The sequence below is a fragment of the Nomia melanderi genome, chromosome 5, assembly GCF_051020985.1.
Source record: "Nomia melanderi isolate GNS246 chromosome 5, iyNomMela1, whole genome shotgun sequence".
NCBI lineage: Eukaryota > Metazoa > Arthropoda > Insecta > Hymenoptera > Halictidae > Nomia > Nomia melanderi.
Window position 1 is genome coordinate 8,984,884 of NC_135003.1, and position 17,566 is coordinate 9,002,449.

A 17,566-nucleotide genomic window follows, 5' to 3' on the forward strand; every position below is an offset into this window, starting at 1 on the left:
TCGATTGTCGTGTCGCCTAAATTACAATCACGATTTAATCTTAGAAAGTTCCACTCTGTAAACTAAAGACAAGTTTGTGACTTGAACTCGGTAGAATAAATATTATTATAAAATGAATCAGTGAAAGCAGTAGAATATTTCGAAGAATCATAAATCGAATCCTAATTTCTCTTAAAAAACAAATATGTTATATGCTTGGTTCAACGTCATATTCGTTGATAAACAACTCAAGTACCCTGTATTAACTTTACAAGCAGGAAGCTCGAAAATTATTTAATATTTATTATTTTACATTATCGCTTTGTTACGAAGATACGAAGCTCGCTCGCGCAGCCAATATTAATAATCCAAAGTAATTACTCGAATGAGCCGTAAAACACGTATCGAGAAAATCCAGCATTCTTCATCAGAGTCAAGAAATATTACAAAAATTCCTCCAGCAAAGCTAGAATTATAACCCCGATAAATCGCGAGCAGATGGCGATCGCCTGAATCAAACACCTGGCTAATTAACGACCCGATTACAGAGTGTTATTAATTGTCCCGAAAAACAGAAACCTAGAGCACCGCCGTCCAAAAAATCCCAGGTATTTTATACACACGTGCAACATACTTTTTTTCCCCTCTGACAGGAAACGACGACAGGTCCTGAACTGAAACGCGGACCGGGTCTGCGTTGAGGTAAGACGTTTAATGAAATCAGCACGGTGTCTGTCTCCTCTCTCGCAGACTCTCCTCGGCGCTGTTTTAATTATACCGGGCTCTCTCGCTAGTTGCGCGTCTTCCCTCCGTTTCAGTTCTCTACGAACCCGCCCCCCCCTCCTCGATCCAAACCCCTTGCCACTCGTCCTCAGACGCAACCCCGAAAACAGTGTCCCCACCCTTGTCTCGACCCATTCCGGGCCGTCTGTTTGGTGTGGGTGCCGGGGATGGGAATACACACGGACGCTGGGATCTTTAGGATGATTAGACGAAGACGTTACGAAATTAGTATCCCTGCAGACTAAAATTGTCGAAGGAAGGAAGTCGCCTGTTAGCCGCGTGTACGTGCACCGCCGTGGCCCCGGGTCATGGTGTGCGTGGCCCCGCCGCCGCCGCCGTCTGCCGTTATTGCGAAATACTCGCCGGAGACGTTTGCCAAGACGACCTCCCAACCGCTCGCGTGAACCCCGTTTCCCTTGAACAGACGGTACGCGCGCCACGGCGCTACTCGCCGCGAGAATTCTCGGGTAAAACGTCCGTTCCTACTCGAATTCTAATGTCTTGATTTTTTCTACCTGGGCTGGTTGGACGAATTGTTTTATATTGTTGCAATCAGTATGATTGTCGTTGCGTTAACCGAGTATTGAGGTAACATTGAGGTAAATACGTTTTCGGGATTTACGCTCTGCAGGAATTTCATGGAAATTATGTATGAAATTGGTAAGTTTACTTATATGTAACACTTAGTGTCTTTAGACTTCCTTTAAGTCGCATTGAAACAGAAAATTTAACACGCACTCGAAGACCGCCTGAACGAAACAGGACAAGAAGGGATACTTCGGCCATCGACAGTGGTAACACAAAGTATCTTCTTGGAGAACTGAATAACAGCGTTGATAAACCGTGAAACAGAGTTCAGCGCATCGATGACACAGTTGGTTGCCTCTTCTAGTTGTTCTTCACTTTTTCTATGAGTCCCTCTATCAAATTAATATTTGAGAAGACTCTTTACTCGCGGCCGCATCCGGCGAGCGTTTTCTTGAGCTGCAAGCCTCGCGAACGGCGGGGAAGGCCCGTCGCGGGGGAGGAAAGGCGGACCGGAGTCGGTGAAAGGCGCAAAGCACACTCGAGCATCCCTCTATGCCCCGCTCCTTCGCCATGCCGCCGCGTGTGCTCTTGAAATAAGTCCGCACACGTACGCGAGAAACATTCAGCGTTCCGTAGCGGCGCTAGGCGGATTTAATCCTAGCAAATTAATTCCATTTTCTCGGAGCATCGCGCATTCTCTGTGTTTCGTCCTTCATCAGCTCGGCTATGCGCAGCCACCCCTTTTCCCTTGGTCTACACTCTCGCTCTCTCACTCTCGTCACTGTTTCCTTCCATACACACACGTACACACGCATACATACGTACATTTACCCCTTGCAACCCCCTCCGCCGGCGCCGTCGCCGACGCCGCTCTCCGCGAACCTACTCCTCTGCTTCGACGGTACCTTACCGAACCACCCCTTCCGACGATCTTCCCCTTCGTCGGCAGCCCCACCACGCCAACAACCGCCTACGCCACCCTTCCACACCCTTGAAAAGCTATACTCGAGCCGGTCTACAAGGAATTGTTAATTGCTCGTGCAGCGCCAATTTGCATAAATCAATTTTAAATCAACCCTCGAGCCCGCGAAGAGTGCGCCGCCTGCCGGAGCGGAACCGAACTACGAATATGCACAGGTGCCCGTTCGCTCTCGCGACTAACACCCCCCTCCGTAACTCCGCTCCCCCTTAACACTCGTATCCCGTTCCGTTTATCTGTGTCTCCCTCTCTCTCCCTCACATATACACGGTGATTAACCCCGTTGCCAGGAGTTATCCCCGCTGCGCCGAGATTATGGTCGCGGTTGTATCACCCGTCCCCCTTAAAATAAGCGCGAACATTCGGACTACAGCGTTCGGAGGGAGGTTAAACCTTCTTTCGGTCGAGTCGAGAAAATTAAGAGAAGAAGAAGCGCACCGTCTAGCGATTCTCCGTCTGCCTCTTACCCATCCCTCTGTTTGCTTTTACTGCTTTCTATTCTGCTAGTGACTCTTTACTGGCCTAATCTCCGAGGCAGCCGCCACGAGTGTTTCGCAACAATCGTTCTGAGCGATTTGTGCAATTAAAAAGTGGTTCCGGAGATTTTCTTACGGCGATACCGCTTGCGAGAAAGATGTTCGTTGGCTTAAAATGAATTGGGGGTGAGTCGGGTGGCTGGAGGATTTGCTGGATTCACGGGATCAAAGTTGTAGCGTTAAAACGGTTGAATTTTCTGACGCGTTTACGCTTTACGAAGGGGTGCTTCGACATTTTGGAGTACGCCTTGAATGTTTGAATGTTTGAACCTTCGAACTTCGGAACCCAAAAATTCTCGAATCCTAAATCCTGCATAGCTTCTCTTCCAAGTCCACAAGTTTCTACTAATTTCGTAACTCTCCAAAATACAATCTTTTCCGAAAATCATTGGAACACCACTGCGTTGCGTTCACAGCATGTCAACTCACGCTGTTGTCAATTAACGATTTCGTCGCCGGGTTGAACCGCATCGGAAGAATTCCAAGAACCGTGGCAAAAAGGAAAGAAGGGGGTTGGGTGGGAAAAAAAGAACGATTGAATCGCGACAAAACGCGTTCCCCGGGCTCGAGCAAAGTCTGACGCTAACGAAGCCGATGGAGAGGGTATAGTACGACGCGGTACATCGTGTACGACATGGGGACACCCCCGTGTACCCAGGCAAGCGGGCCTCCCTCACCCCCTCCCCCGGTCCCGACTATTGTATCACGAAGGCCGTTATTCAGAGGAGCCAGCTCGATTTGAGAGCCGCGGCGATGCAGCTGGCATTTAGCAGGCATTCAATTAAATATTGATCCAGCTCCGTTTAGCGCCGGTAAACAATTATGCACGCTAATTAATGCCCCGCCGTTGTCGGTGCAATCAAACCGTATCGTCCTCGAGTGCGCCGAGCCGAATCCAACGATATCCGTGCCCCGCGGATGGATCATCGATCCCGCGGGACGCGCGGCTCCGCGCCACCCCGCCGATGACCCTTGCCTTCTTGACGTATCGATCTTTAAAGTGGCAAGATATTTCCGTGATTTTCTCGGCTTCAATCCGATTGAACGAATCGAATGGTACGAGGAATTGTTCCGACGAAAAGAGGTCGCGAGGTTATTCTATGATTTCTTAGAATTGATAGGCTGAAATCGTGATCGATGTCGGTACAGGTGAATTGTTGACCTGATTTAAATCTGGAGTCGCCTGAACTCGAGAGTAATTTTTGCTTTTTGTGTCTTGGACTAAACTTTAATTCACTGGAATTAGAAAATATTTAATTTCTCGACGTTGCGTGTACTGTTTAGATTATATATATATATATATATATATATATATATATATATATATATATATATATATATATTGTATCTTATTTGTAGAGGAATTAATCAGTAGATTTAAAAATACAAATGTAAAAAAGTTAATAGAAATATTATGTACGATCAACGTCCTGTCGTCTCGTAACTGAGTATTAATATAAAGAGGCCGTTAATCGCAAAGTACTAACAAAGTGAAATAGACGCATCCTCGAACCGATTACCTTCTTTTCCTTCGCGAACCATCCGCCAATCTTCCCTTCGAGATTCCTCGCAAAACGCGGGACAAAACTCGTTCATCCGCGCCTCGTAATCACCAAAGCAATCTGAATCGGTCCGATCGCCGGGGACGCATTCCTCCCGTCCAAAGAGGACGTAATTAATCGCGGAAAACGGCAGCGGCCAAGTGATCGGTATCCCGAACGATTTTAACGCGATGCTCCGATACGAACTGTTACTCGACCCAGACGATAATTGCTCGGTCGAGACGTACACGTCTCCGGACAGCGATCGACGTACCGTCCCTCGATCTTTACTTCGATCTGGCTCATCCCTTTATTTCTCTCTCTCTCTCTCTCTCTCTCTCTCTCTCTCTCTCTCTCTCTCTCTCTGTCCCCCCCCCCCCCCCCCCCACCTCCACCCCCTCCCTTGCTTGTACACCTATCCTTTCAATTCGTATCGTTCGCGGATCAGTACGAGAGAGAAAATCGACCGGGGAAACGAAGTGGAAACAAAAGGACGGGATCGATCATGCGGCTAATGTCATTTCTAAGTACACACGCGGCCATCGGCGTGGCACAACATACTATTTTCCATGGCGGCGTGGCATAGCGTGGCGTGGCGTGGTGTGGTGTGGTGTGGCGTGGCGCGGCGCGGCGCGCCGTACCTGCTCTGCGCTTTAACTATCCCTCGATCTAAATGCACTCTAATGGACTGCATTAAACAGAGGGACAGGAGGGCGAGAAGGGGTTGAGGCGAAGCGAGAGGTGAGGCCAAGCGAGCCGGCCGAGCTAGGGGGTGAGCTGGTTCGGGGCAGTCGAACCGGTGACGAGGGGAAACGGGACCATCTCGAGCGCAATGGCTGACCGGCGCGGCGCCGGGCTTCGAAACATACCGCCAGGAGACGACCTCCAGAGATCAGTATCTATCCTCAAATGTGACTGAATTATTTGTATCCTTTTTGTTATTGTTGGTTAGTTATTGCTAGATCGTTTGGAATTGAATTGTGGTTCTCAGTAATGTTTAGAGTATGAATTAGGAATTTTTCATGCATTTTTATTGTGATCTCGATCGTTTTGAAACACATTTAGGACTGATTTTTGATTAAGAGTCTGTGTTTAGTTTAATTTGATGATGGAATAATATGGGAAGAAACAGATTCGTGGAACTTCTTGTGTACGAATTCAAAGTGACATTACTCGATATATTAATCATACGTTTGGTAAAGGCACGGTTATTAAACACGCAACGCTGATTTCTCGAAGAGAAAGTAGATCCAAGGTCTTTAAGGAATTCATTAACTACAGGGCATCGGATTTTTATGCTAATAGAATAAAGTAGATTGCGTAACTTGTGCGGCAAAATAAATTTGTTTTCGTTGAAGTTGCCAATGCGCAGCTCGGAATATTCAGAAAAGATGTCTACATTTCTCTTGTACATAAATCAATCGATATGCAAGTTTCGTTACAGTACACAGACCGAGTAATTAATTCATCAATCCATAGTTTTTCGATACAGTCGTCGCTAACACGTAAGACGTTAAAGTAAGTACGTACGGCCGCTTACAATCGCGAACAGTTAAAAAGTATCGACCGGGGATGTAACCTCATTACATTAAGAGCAGACACTGAAATTGAAACTGTACGGTGGTTTATTGGAACAGGTCGAGGGATGGGGACGTCATATAAAACTCCGATTTCTCTGTTTCTCCCGTTTAACGGCCAAATAAGCTTCGTTCCGCCGCGTGTTCAATTTAGGTCTCTAGGAAAGTCTCTGAACGTGAAAAAATCTACTCGTCATTATTAATTTCTTGCGGAAGAAGTCAAATACCGGGGACATTTATCCGAATACGTTCGCTCCGCCACCACAATTACTCTAATTAACTGAGCGATGATAAAAACTGGCGGGAAAGGGGAGGAGACCGTACTAATATCGGTAATCAGACCAATGATGAAGGCCGAGATATTTTCAGTAACTTGCTCCTCTTCGCGCGCAAAAGGTAACACTTTTATTAATATTACTTATACGTTGAAACGTGAAATCATTCAACTGCAAAATAATCATAGTAATGGTGGCTTCCTGTTGCTACTCCAAGTTTTTAGATCTAATTTCTTAACAGGACGCAGACGTTAAATTATTATTACGTTGATTGTTTAATGTTACTGAGCATTTCTCGGCTGTCTTAATTGTATAATTGGATAATTATACCTTTGCGTATGAGAATTATAAATTAAAATACACATTGAAAGAAGAAATCCTATACCGTTTCGGAAATTCTTGGTTGAGAAATTTGAAATCATCTGTGCTGCAGCAAACTGCAAGCCGGCAAGGGGGAATTCCGAAGAATTACTTTGTCGCAAAACTAACCATCAGAACTTACGAAATTATAAAGTTCAATCCATTGCCAGCGATTACTCTTCGCCAGTTCCTTACTTTCGAAGCAAACAATTCGGGCATAGAAGTTTATACGTTTCCGTGATTATACGTCAGGTATTCTCAATGAAAAGAGTAAACGCGCCATTACAAATAGAAATTCCGTGTTCCCCTTCACGAGACACGAACACTGTAAAAGTCAGGAAATATTGACCGCGAGCCTTCTTACCAGTGCTCGCGTGCGGAGGGACATCGCATCAGACGCGCAGCGTTTACAATAATTATGAGTTTCGAGCCCACGTGAATTTGCGAAGCAACCTGTCCAAAACGTTTCGCAACGGAATCACGCAACACCGGTCGGTCTAATTACGGAAGAAAAAATCATTGCGTCAGCCTCGCATAATTTTCCAAATTCACCTGGCCCCTCTTTTCTTTGTTCGGGCATCAGTCTCTTCGATGGGATGAAAGAAACGTCGAAAATCAATTTTGTGAGAATAATAGAAAGTAAAAAGAAGAATCCACACTCATTTTCTACTTGACTCAAATAGTAGATTATTCGATTTCTGTGGTTTCGCTGTTGGGGACTGTCAAGGCGGTTATAAAGAGCAGCAGACACGATTCTGAGTCTCTCTAATTGGTTGCCCGGTCGTTTTTTCCATTTAACTTTTTTCTCGTGCTGTCTGACTGAAATAAGACATGCCTACTGTAGCAAATACCTCGACATGATGGAGATAAATGATAATCAATATATAAGAAATATATTTCTCGTAGCGTTATGACAAATAATCATAAATTTTGTATTCAGTTATAATGTGACTATACTCTTATTGTGAAAGAGAATTGTTTTTGTAACAAAATTTGTGCACTGTATATCAAATATCTCTTAAAAATTATTTATACAAATTTATTTTCCCCGATTGTGTAATAGGATTCGTAACATTCATTTACTTTTTCGGGAAACTTTCATTCGTCTATAAAAAAAAGGTTGCTGTCGACCTTCCTCGGAATAATATGCAATATCAAACGAGAGATACTGCATTTCTGTAATAATGTTTGTCAATTCAGTTTATAGATAGACTCCCATCGATTGCTCCGGCGAAAGTCTTCAAATTTTTTATGTCCAAAGGGTCCACAAACGTTACAGTGTCGTTCGAAGGGAAGGATAACGTAAAATCGCATACAACCTACGTAGTAAAAACTTTTCCGAAAATAAATGCACCCCTATCTCGGTGCGTCCAAACGCGGCTATTCCGGATTGAAATATCAAACGTCGAATCGTTTCCTTTTATCGAGAAGGGAGCAGGAATTTTTACAATGCTACGATGGAACGTCTGCCAATCTCCAAGTTGGGTATTATACGGATTTAGTCGAATAAACATTTGTTCTGAAGATAATTAACGCAATAAACTCTTACTACTCGAATATTTCATTCGCATAATAATTAACCGTATTTCGTAGTAAATTAGTCTAATTATTATCAATTCATTCATAATTCACCGAATAATTTATCTCTATTCATTCTAATACTTTACGAAAGTATTTATCTCTGTCAAACTGAATAACGTATTCAAATAAATTAACAAAATTATTTCAAATAATTTATCAACATTTATCATAATAATGTATTCCACTGACAATTCAAATTATTCAATATCTAACTAATCACACAAAAAACACATTCCACATAAATAATCGAATAACGAATAGTTATTTCGATAGATTCTGATAATAACTTGTATTTTAAACTGCAATTCACTTCAAAAGAAATGACACCTGCTCATTATTTTTAACATTCAGTTATTACCCGAGAAAAATACCGTGTATTACGCACCACCATCCGGTGTGGGGGATCCTGTTCCCGTATACCGCGTTTAGCTTAATCAAACTGTACATAGACTCATCACTAATGGATAACGGTACGCTCGATTGCTATAAAGTCAGGCTGCGTGTCATTTATTCATAGTGGAACTCCTATGTACGTCGCGCATCGTGCGGACATGCAAAAGGTTTTTACGTCAGAACGGTGTACGAACATGAAATAAGTCACTTGACAGATCGATACCGCGAAGTGAGACATTCTATCGCGCCGCTAGAAGAAATAAAATCAATTTAAGAGGTGCTTTAAATAGTTTTTTGCTGCACGGAGGGAAATGAAAACATCACACAACGATAGACATTAACTGTAGCTAAAAACGCGGTCTTGCAAGAAAATATTCCTTCGAACACACACACCTTTAATGTAATCATAGATAACTGAATACTTGTTCTATACCAAACAAAGTAACTAGTTTCGTTGAATAATAATCTGCTCACGAGACTCGAAAGTGATTTTCCTTCCCAAGTGATTTTTTTACATGTCGCTGGTCACAGTAAAATAAACTATACAAAAATTTGCAAAATTCATCAAAGCAAACTCAACGAAAGAAGTTTTATTCTCCATTTTGTATGTAATAAATTCTATATATAATTAATTTTACGCATAATAATCTCCCTGTACAACAAACAGCATGATGTATTTAAAATACACCTGATCCTCGAGAATCCGTTCCATATGGATTCATTTTACGCGAATAAAAATCGCGTAAATAGAGTCTGTCGGTACAAGAGAAAGCAAAATACTCGAAAGAAAAGCCGGTACAAGTTTTAGAAATACATATTTATTACGCGTAACCAAAATAAGAAAGATAATAATAACATTTCTCACAACAAAGGTACATAGTGTTCTTATTTAGACTCGTATAAAAAAGTGCCGCGTAAATTGAGGGACGACTGTACACAATAAAATCTTCTCGAAGAATTTCAAACGGTACAATCATCTATCGCGAAACGTTCGTCGGAGAAGATCGTTAACAATTAAACCTCCCAAAAAAAGTCATCGAAAGCGTGAAATGATCGGGATGGCGTCGCGTCGCGTCGTGTCGTGTCGAGTCGCGTCTGGGGCAGGTAAAACGCATTCACGTTCGTCTCATAATGAACCCGACTTTACAAGCGACGGTCCATTGTCTCGGCGGCGGGCGCAGATTGCGAGTCCTCCTTTTATCGTGCTGCCTCGGCCGTAATCCGATTAAAAGTAAAGGAGATTACGGCTTTTTAAATATCCCCGGTGAAATAATAACAAGACTTAGGAATTCGACGTCGGGCGCCGCCGCCGTCGCCGCTGCTGAGGGGGCACGGGCTCCAGCTTTAATTCCCTAAATCGGAGACGAGTGTAATTACACCGGGCGGAGGGATAATAATTGTACATTATCGATTATCTCGGAGCCGGGGCGACGGTTGGCTCCAAGTGTAAGCCAATATCTTCGTAGAAAGCAGGCCAAGTTATCGGGGAACCGGTCTAATTATCGATCGTTATTAATTTAATTGATTTACGGCGGACGGGGCTACCTCTCCGCGTAATGGAAGAAACGAGTGGTAATTGGGACGGTGATTTAGCGACGTTTTCAACGTGCCTTTACGCGTCCTTACCGTTTGCCGACGATCTCCGCCCGCCCCTGCCGTACCATATGAACATACGATTTTGCTTCGGTACGCTATTACGATAATTTTTATACTAATATTTTCGGACTGAAACTTGATTGAAAATAACGTTCGGATAATATAAAAAGGAGTTATATTAAAAATTCAATTAAGGGAAAAGGCTTGTAACGTAAACGTTCAATTAAGAGGAAGAATATTTTGCGAATTAAATTCAATTAAAGGAACCGTTTGGCTAAGGCCAATACGCGCATTGGCGGTGTTAATAAATTACGTTATTGAGTTACGTTATTAAATTCAGATTTGGGCAACCGAGATTATGTACTTTATCTGTTGCTATAAATTGCGGGATCGTATGAAAGGTACGGGCCGAGGTTCGAGATTTTAAACCGGACCCTATACATATAGACATTATATGATTTTTTAAAATCGAAATTAAATGTTAATCTTTTGTCGTCGATGATAAATCTTTAGCTTAACTGTGGAATTGTACTGAACATAGAATTCTCGTTCGTTTAATAAATACTTAATTACAAAGTTGTCGAAAATCAGTTCTTGATAAAAAAGAAGCTTTTGTAAAATTTTTCTTAAATTAATGAAAGGCTAATGTTACAATAATGTCAATAATATTAATCGTTGTTAGTTATTAATACTAGTAATTGTGATAACAGTATTCAATTATTTCACTATTATTTTGAGCTGGTCGTATGACGTTAACTAAAAATGTCGATTACACTAGACGTAAAATAGATACAGATCCCGAACGAGAACTCGATGATTCATCTCCCATCGAAGATAAACATTCCAATTCACGGATGCCGTGTCCGATACTATTGAGAACGCGGGTTTCATTCACCTCAGTTGGCTCATCTGTACACACTCTAGCCTGGAAACTCCGTTCGGCCGGTGACTCAATTTTACGATGGGAGAACAGGTCCGGGGCCGCGGCCGACCGCGGCGGGCGTTATCTCATCCGCGACTTTTAAAACGTATATTTCAATTAATTGAGCGACCGATATCGGCCCCGGTGAATTAACGTTCTCGCTAGGCTCGCTCGTAAAAGACCATTCTTGTTATCTTGATGAAGGCCAGGTGTAGCGTCGCTCGATACCCGTCGCGAGGCCGAGTAAACGGGCGAAGGAAGGAGACGACGAAGAAAAAATTGTCCGGACGTGCGATGGAGAAGGAAAAACAGAAACGGCGAAAGGGAAAAAAGGAGAAGACAGATCGAAAGAGAGGCAGGGACAACTAGAAAGAAAAAGAGATTAAGGAAGAAAGAGAGAGAAAAAGAAAGACAGGAAAGAGATCTGAGAGCAGTGTCGAAGGAGAACGCAAAAAGAAGAATCTCAAAACGCGGCAAAGAGGGACAGCGGGAGAAACACGAAAGGGGAGTGAACGGGGAGAAACTCCGCACCCTCTTTGCTCGGAAAATAATTTACCAAAAAAGAAAGAGTGGCAAAAGGAAAGGTAGGAAGGAGGAGAACGACGGAGAAAAAGGAAGAATCATGGAAAAGACGAGAAAAGAGAGTCCGCAGAGACGTTCATAGGAAAAAATGGAGCGGAGACGTGCGTGCGTAGGTAAGGGGAGGGAAAAAAGAACGGATCTTGGACGGGGGCACGGCGGAAGAAAGCGTTCGAAATTAGCCGTGAAAGCGGCGCCTCATGTTCCCTCGCTTTTACCCTTAGGGCAGGCATTAAGCAGCTGGCAACTGCTAGACGACAGGTATGCCGTGACACATGCCGCTCACGAAATTCCGGCGGACCAAGAAACGGCAGATTGAATGCTCGCGAAGACGATTAAGGCCATGCAGGCGGGCGAATGTCGAAATTCAACGGTCGTTGTCAGCGGCCGGCTTCTCGATGTCTGGGGCACTGGGAACGATGCACCACAGATATTTGGATTCCTCGAATATGACGATTTTACTGTTCATTAAGGCTAGTAAAACTATCTATTTTTTAGTAGAGATGTATGTATCTGTATCGTCTGTGAGAAGATTTATTCATCTGATAGATCATGATGTTAACGTTCTCTAAAGCGATCGAAATAAATAGAAGTTGAATAAGAATTTATTTGTACTCTTAAGAATTTCACTAGAATCAATGCACGAAATACAAATTTCCATGGATTAGAAACGCATCACGAATCGTTTCAAATTCTAGCACTCCGATTATATTGTGTTCTCCGCGCTCGCGAGAATGAGTAACTTCAAACGCGACTGGCTCGCGAACCGCACGCTACATTGCCGTGCGCAGCATCACAACATTAGGCCTCATCACACAAAGTATCTTTAAATAGCGGCGATGCCGCTTGGCACGCATAAATTCGTCAAAAACCAAGAACTGTTCGCGTAGAAGTGTGCGGGCTATATCCGTCAAGGGACATCGTCCACGCGTTAAGCGGCGGTAGTTGCGCGACCGCGGTCCGACGACAGCCAGCGAGACGCCGTCATGCGAACTTAATAGCAGTAATTCTGTCCAATCGCGATATGACTTAGCTGTTCTTCGAGCACGCGGATCAGCTGCGATGAGTGGACCGTGGAGGGGGTCAGATCAACGGATAGTGCGTTGATTACTGCTCGCGCAATTATCCGAGCAAAAGATAACAATGACGAGGGGTTTCGAACGAGACTCGAGCCTAGGGTGGAGAAGGTGGTAGAAAGGTGTTAGGGCCAGGGGCAAAGCGGAGAGAAGAGTGAAAGCAAGGTTCCGAGAGACACCGGGTTGATACCGATCGGTTGTTTAATGCAATTATCGCGCGACAGTTTAAGGACGCCGCGTTTCCGTTCGCACGAACACGGAACGCTAATTTCCGTGGCGCGTCCAGGCCGCGGCGGCATGTACCTCGGAACTCGGCCAATTGAGACGTAGCCCTGCAATTAACATTCTGATTACCTGGCTACTTAAAATTATGTAAATAGTTCGCTTCGCACAGTCACGCCGTATTATAACAAACTTGCCCGGACGTCACGTTGCGTTGCAACCAGCTACCGATTATATCGGCGCGTTGCTCCGCTGGCCCTGTAATAATGACAAGGACCGGGCCCGCGCGAGGGATCGTTTAATGACACATCAACGGTGGACGCGTACAAGTGCCGATACGTTCGCCGAATCGATTACGGCAAACCGACGTAACCAGCTGACAATCGCGCCCGCCAATTACCCGGGGACGAAGAAGAAAACGCGACGAAAACTTGGAGGAGCCCCGCGTGTCCCACGTTTTCCTTCTTCATCTCGCTTTTCCTAGCTCGATCCGTCTCGTTCTCATCGATTGCGCCCGAAGACTCGCCCCGAGAACGCCGCGGATCCCCGTGATTCGATTACCGGCCTGTCTTGTTTCGCGCTCCGTCGTTCCGGCGAAGCTTTTTGTTGCTTCGTTTGTCGCGATAACGAGTTGAAAGTTAATTACCGCGGCAATCACGGACCCGGAGTTCCGTTTCCAGCCGGAAGATGGAACTTCGGGATTTAGTTTTGTTTACCGGACCCTTTATCCGGGATCGAACTTGCTCCCGCTTCGCAGATATTAAAGTCTCCGCTCACCTCGACGCGATATTATTTTTCTCTGTGATTTGAATTGATGCGAGTTAATTGAATGTTGTGAACGGATGCCGGTCGCGCGTTAATGATACGTGGAAAATCTTGTATTGGCAAAAGATAATATTAGATATTTGGACCTCAATAATATTCTTATGATTCGAATGGAACAGATTTTTACGATCTTGATTCTGATTCAACGAATCAACGAAACGAATAGAACTCACGTCCATCAGACTTAGTTCGGAATCTCCATAGCATACCAAACTTAATATCGCCTACAAGACAAGAAAATAATATATACCGTAACCTTAGTACATTATTCAAATGACGAGAACTCGCTACCTCGGATCCCCCTCCGCGCCGACTTGAAACACTGGAAATAAATTGAACGCGACACACGAGAAAGGCGTACAAAAGTGTCTCGGACTTCTCGCAAAGTAAGCCTCGAGTTTGTCCCAATTCGGCGTCGCGGAAACTCCAATAACTAGGCGTCTGCCGGGTAATCTTCCGATTTGAAAGCAATTCCGAGGCGCGGGCGACGCGCCGACGGAGGGAGAAAGGAAAAACAACCGTTTCGCTTTTCGTGCGGGCTTTTATGCTGATTTGAGGGGTATCAATTTAGAGATGAGCGGTTGACGAGAAGTTTGAACGGCTAGCGGAAATAATTCCGGTAGAGGGCGAAGGAAAAAAAGCAGCGGGAAGTAGAGAGAGAGAGGGGGTGAGTTGAACGAGCGAAGCGAAAATGGCGGTGGTCGGTAGGTGAAAATATCTATAGAGAGACCGGGGCCGGCCCGGCACCGGTACCGCTACTTAACTAGATGAATTCAATATCTCGGAATAAATACATTGATAAATCAGCCACTCCGCTAAAAGCTTACTTTACTTTGGCTAGCTGTTGCGGCCGCGCGCAAACAACGCGCGCTTGTGTGCGTTCATTCAGTGGAGAGCCACGGGCGCAAACGCGTGCCGGAGCGCATACGTGAGCACAGTGCTACATACACACCGATAGAGCGAAAGGCCGGCGGAACGGGGCGAGACGAGCGGCGCGGGGCGTTTCTGAAATAGGCGGCCGAAGTTTCGGCAAAGGGACAGATCCACGGGCGCAAAAATTGTTATTTATTATCAGCGTCGAATGTTCGTTCGAACTCAGATTTTTATAGTCTCGCGCCCGCGAAGACCCGATGCGAATCGAGATTGATTTCACGCGGCGATGGATTCGCCGGATTAAAAGAGGAAATTTCTTTGAATTTTATCGTGCCTCCGTTTTATCACATTTTTATTTACTTGTCCGGGAGAGACACGGCGGAACGGAGGTTTGTTTCTTTTTGTTATTTCATGCCGGCGATAAAAACATCGGCGCGCTCGTTACACGAAATTCGGGTTTCCGTTTTATTCCCGTTACTGCGAGTTCGTTGTAAATATGGAAAATTTGCGGGACAGCGATGAGTGTATGATATCGTTGCGTGAGATTCTTATTTGTTCGGAGAAATTGGATTTTTTCGAACTTACTATATATTATACCAGTTTCTGTCTATGTTAACGTTTTTGATATTTTTCAATTGAAATATTCTTTGGCGACATCGGTATAACGTCAATGAAATTATACTAACAGCCACCTCTTCGTATCAATTTTAATTCACCAGGTTTCGTATAGCTAAATCAAATTGCACAGAACAACCCCAACTTCTAAGTAACAAAATTACATCCGCAACTTACAGACATCCTCGCAACAAACTGCGGTTTTACGCTGAACGTAACCACAATGTAGTCCGCACTCCCATCAAGCAAGCCTACATCACAATCAGTATGAGGCCATGCCTACAGGCCATTTAAAATTACCCGCGCGATACAATCTCCAGTACCGAACAACCCAATCCTAAGTGACCATAAATCCCCAACGAACTTAGCTATAACTTCCACTCCTCGAATTATCCAATAAAGCGGTAAGTCCTCGCTTAACGAACCAATACCTCTTGAACACCCTTGTACTCGGGGTCCTAGACGACAGCGACGCACGAAGGAAATCAGTGCACGCGCGTTGTCTCTATCCAGCGCGGAGATGGAAACGCGTAAGGAAAGTTTGCGAGTACGAGCAATCCCATAGGCGGAGATGGACCTCTCGATCCTCGAAGAGGAGGCAGGAGAATGGACACGCGAGTGGAAGAAGGATAGCGGAGAGGGTGTACTTATAGAAGAGTGGTTTGCCCCGTCTATAAAGAATCTTGTTTGTTTCTGGCCCACGGATATCGAAGAAAAAGTATTTGCCTTGGGGATTTAGAGTGTTTCGCGAACCCTCCACCACCAGCAGCGGTATCACCGACGCCGGATCAGTCACTACCACCACCGGAACCGGAGAAAGGGCGAAGGGGTTGGCGAAAAGGGGAGTGAAAGGACCGACCGACCGACCGCCGTGTTCCTAGCGGAACGCCATCTCACGAAGAGTAATACACGGGGCAAATAAAACTTCATTCTTGCCGATTGTCCGTCGACCTATCCGACTAGCTACGAACCAATCCGGCAGATGGACAGGGAACGAGGGATCGATCGATCCCCAGCTTGCCGCCAGCCACATTTAAATCACTGGCGGGGTCGACCGACGCGCCGGTTTGCTTTCGTCGTTCCCTTTCAAAATCTCCGAGATTTTTTATTGGGCCCACGTGCCCCGCCACGTTTTATGGAAGCGGAACGATGGACACCGAGTTGTCCGCGCTAGACGGTGAGACGTTTTATATACTGTATCTTCGCCGCCCGGTTTTAATGCGTTTTGAATATTGTTTTCCAGCTTTATTGCTTGGACGCTTTCCGATTGGTTCTGTTTTTCGAAGTAAACTTGAGTAGAGAGATTTGGCTATTGGAGAGAGGTTAAGTGAGTCTGTAATTTTAGTAATTTCTCGTTTTATAGTTTAGTTGGAGATTCTTCTTTTGTTAATGCGGATTCGAGGTGGATGTAGATTGAGAAATTTGATAGGGTGTGAAAGTGGTTAAAGTAAATGAGTAGAAAGTAGAAGTCTACTTACTTTATTAATCGTAATACGAGGGATATGGGCTGTCCTTGGTGGAAAGGAAGATCTCAAATCTGCAACAAAAGATACAATATTTAATGTTAAAATTATTTTGGTTCTTTTAATCAACCCCATAAAACTGTACAAATGATTTCAGACTATCGTCTCTCATTAACTTTGATTGTCTTAAGTGAGAAAGTCCAAATATTCATCTGGACCTTGACAGTCATTGAAGGTCTATAATGTCTCCGGAAATTTGACCGATAGTCATTGGTGTCTATTCAAGCCCCTCAGTGTCTATTAAAGGTCAAGAAATGGACCTTAGTTGCTATTCAAGGTTCTTCGTATTGCTTGAAGGTCATTCGGTGAACCTTGATGAATATTGAAGATCCTTGCAGTATACTGAAGGACTTAGCCGTCCCTTCTAGGATATTTAATAGACCTAGAAGATTCCTGCAAGTCCTTAACAGATGCGATTTGAATCTGAATCCTTCCTATTCATTAACCTCTTGAAGATATCTCCCATATGTTGCAATAAATAGAACGCAGAAAATTATAAAGCCAAACATTCAACAAATTCAATTACATTGAAAATTTCTTTAAGTTTCACATTGTCCTGAGAGTATTGAAACTGTTTACAACGAAAGTAAGTTTGTACAAGATAGTTATCAACACATCATTAGTCTACCGACGAATATCCTGCGTAACATAAAACATCAAACAGAATAACTTAAGTATTATTCGCAGACTTCATCAATCGAAATCTACATTTCTCACTTCCTTTTGTCAAAAGTATCTTGATTCATTCTATCATCTTAATCGACAAGATTAAATTTCGTCACTACAAGAAAACAACCAAATAC

General features: G+C 44.2%; 1 long non-coding RNA gene across 1 annotated transcript in view; it reads right to left on the bottom strand.

The window, feature by feature from the left end:
• Window positions 1–17,566, bottom strand: part of LOC116430820 (uncharacterized) — a 165,599-nt gene that overhangs the window by 143,768 nt on the left and 4,265 nt on the right. Inside the window, exon 2 of the long non-coding RNA XR_004235795.2 lies at window positions 16,719–16,777. This is a non-coding gene — a long non-coding RNA (uncharacterized LOC116430820). The remainder of the gene's footprint in view (window positions 1–16,718; window positions 16,778–17,566) is intronic.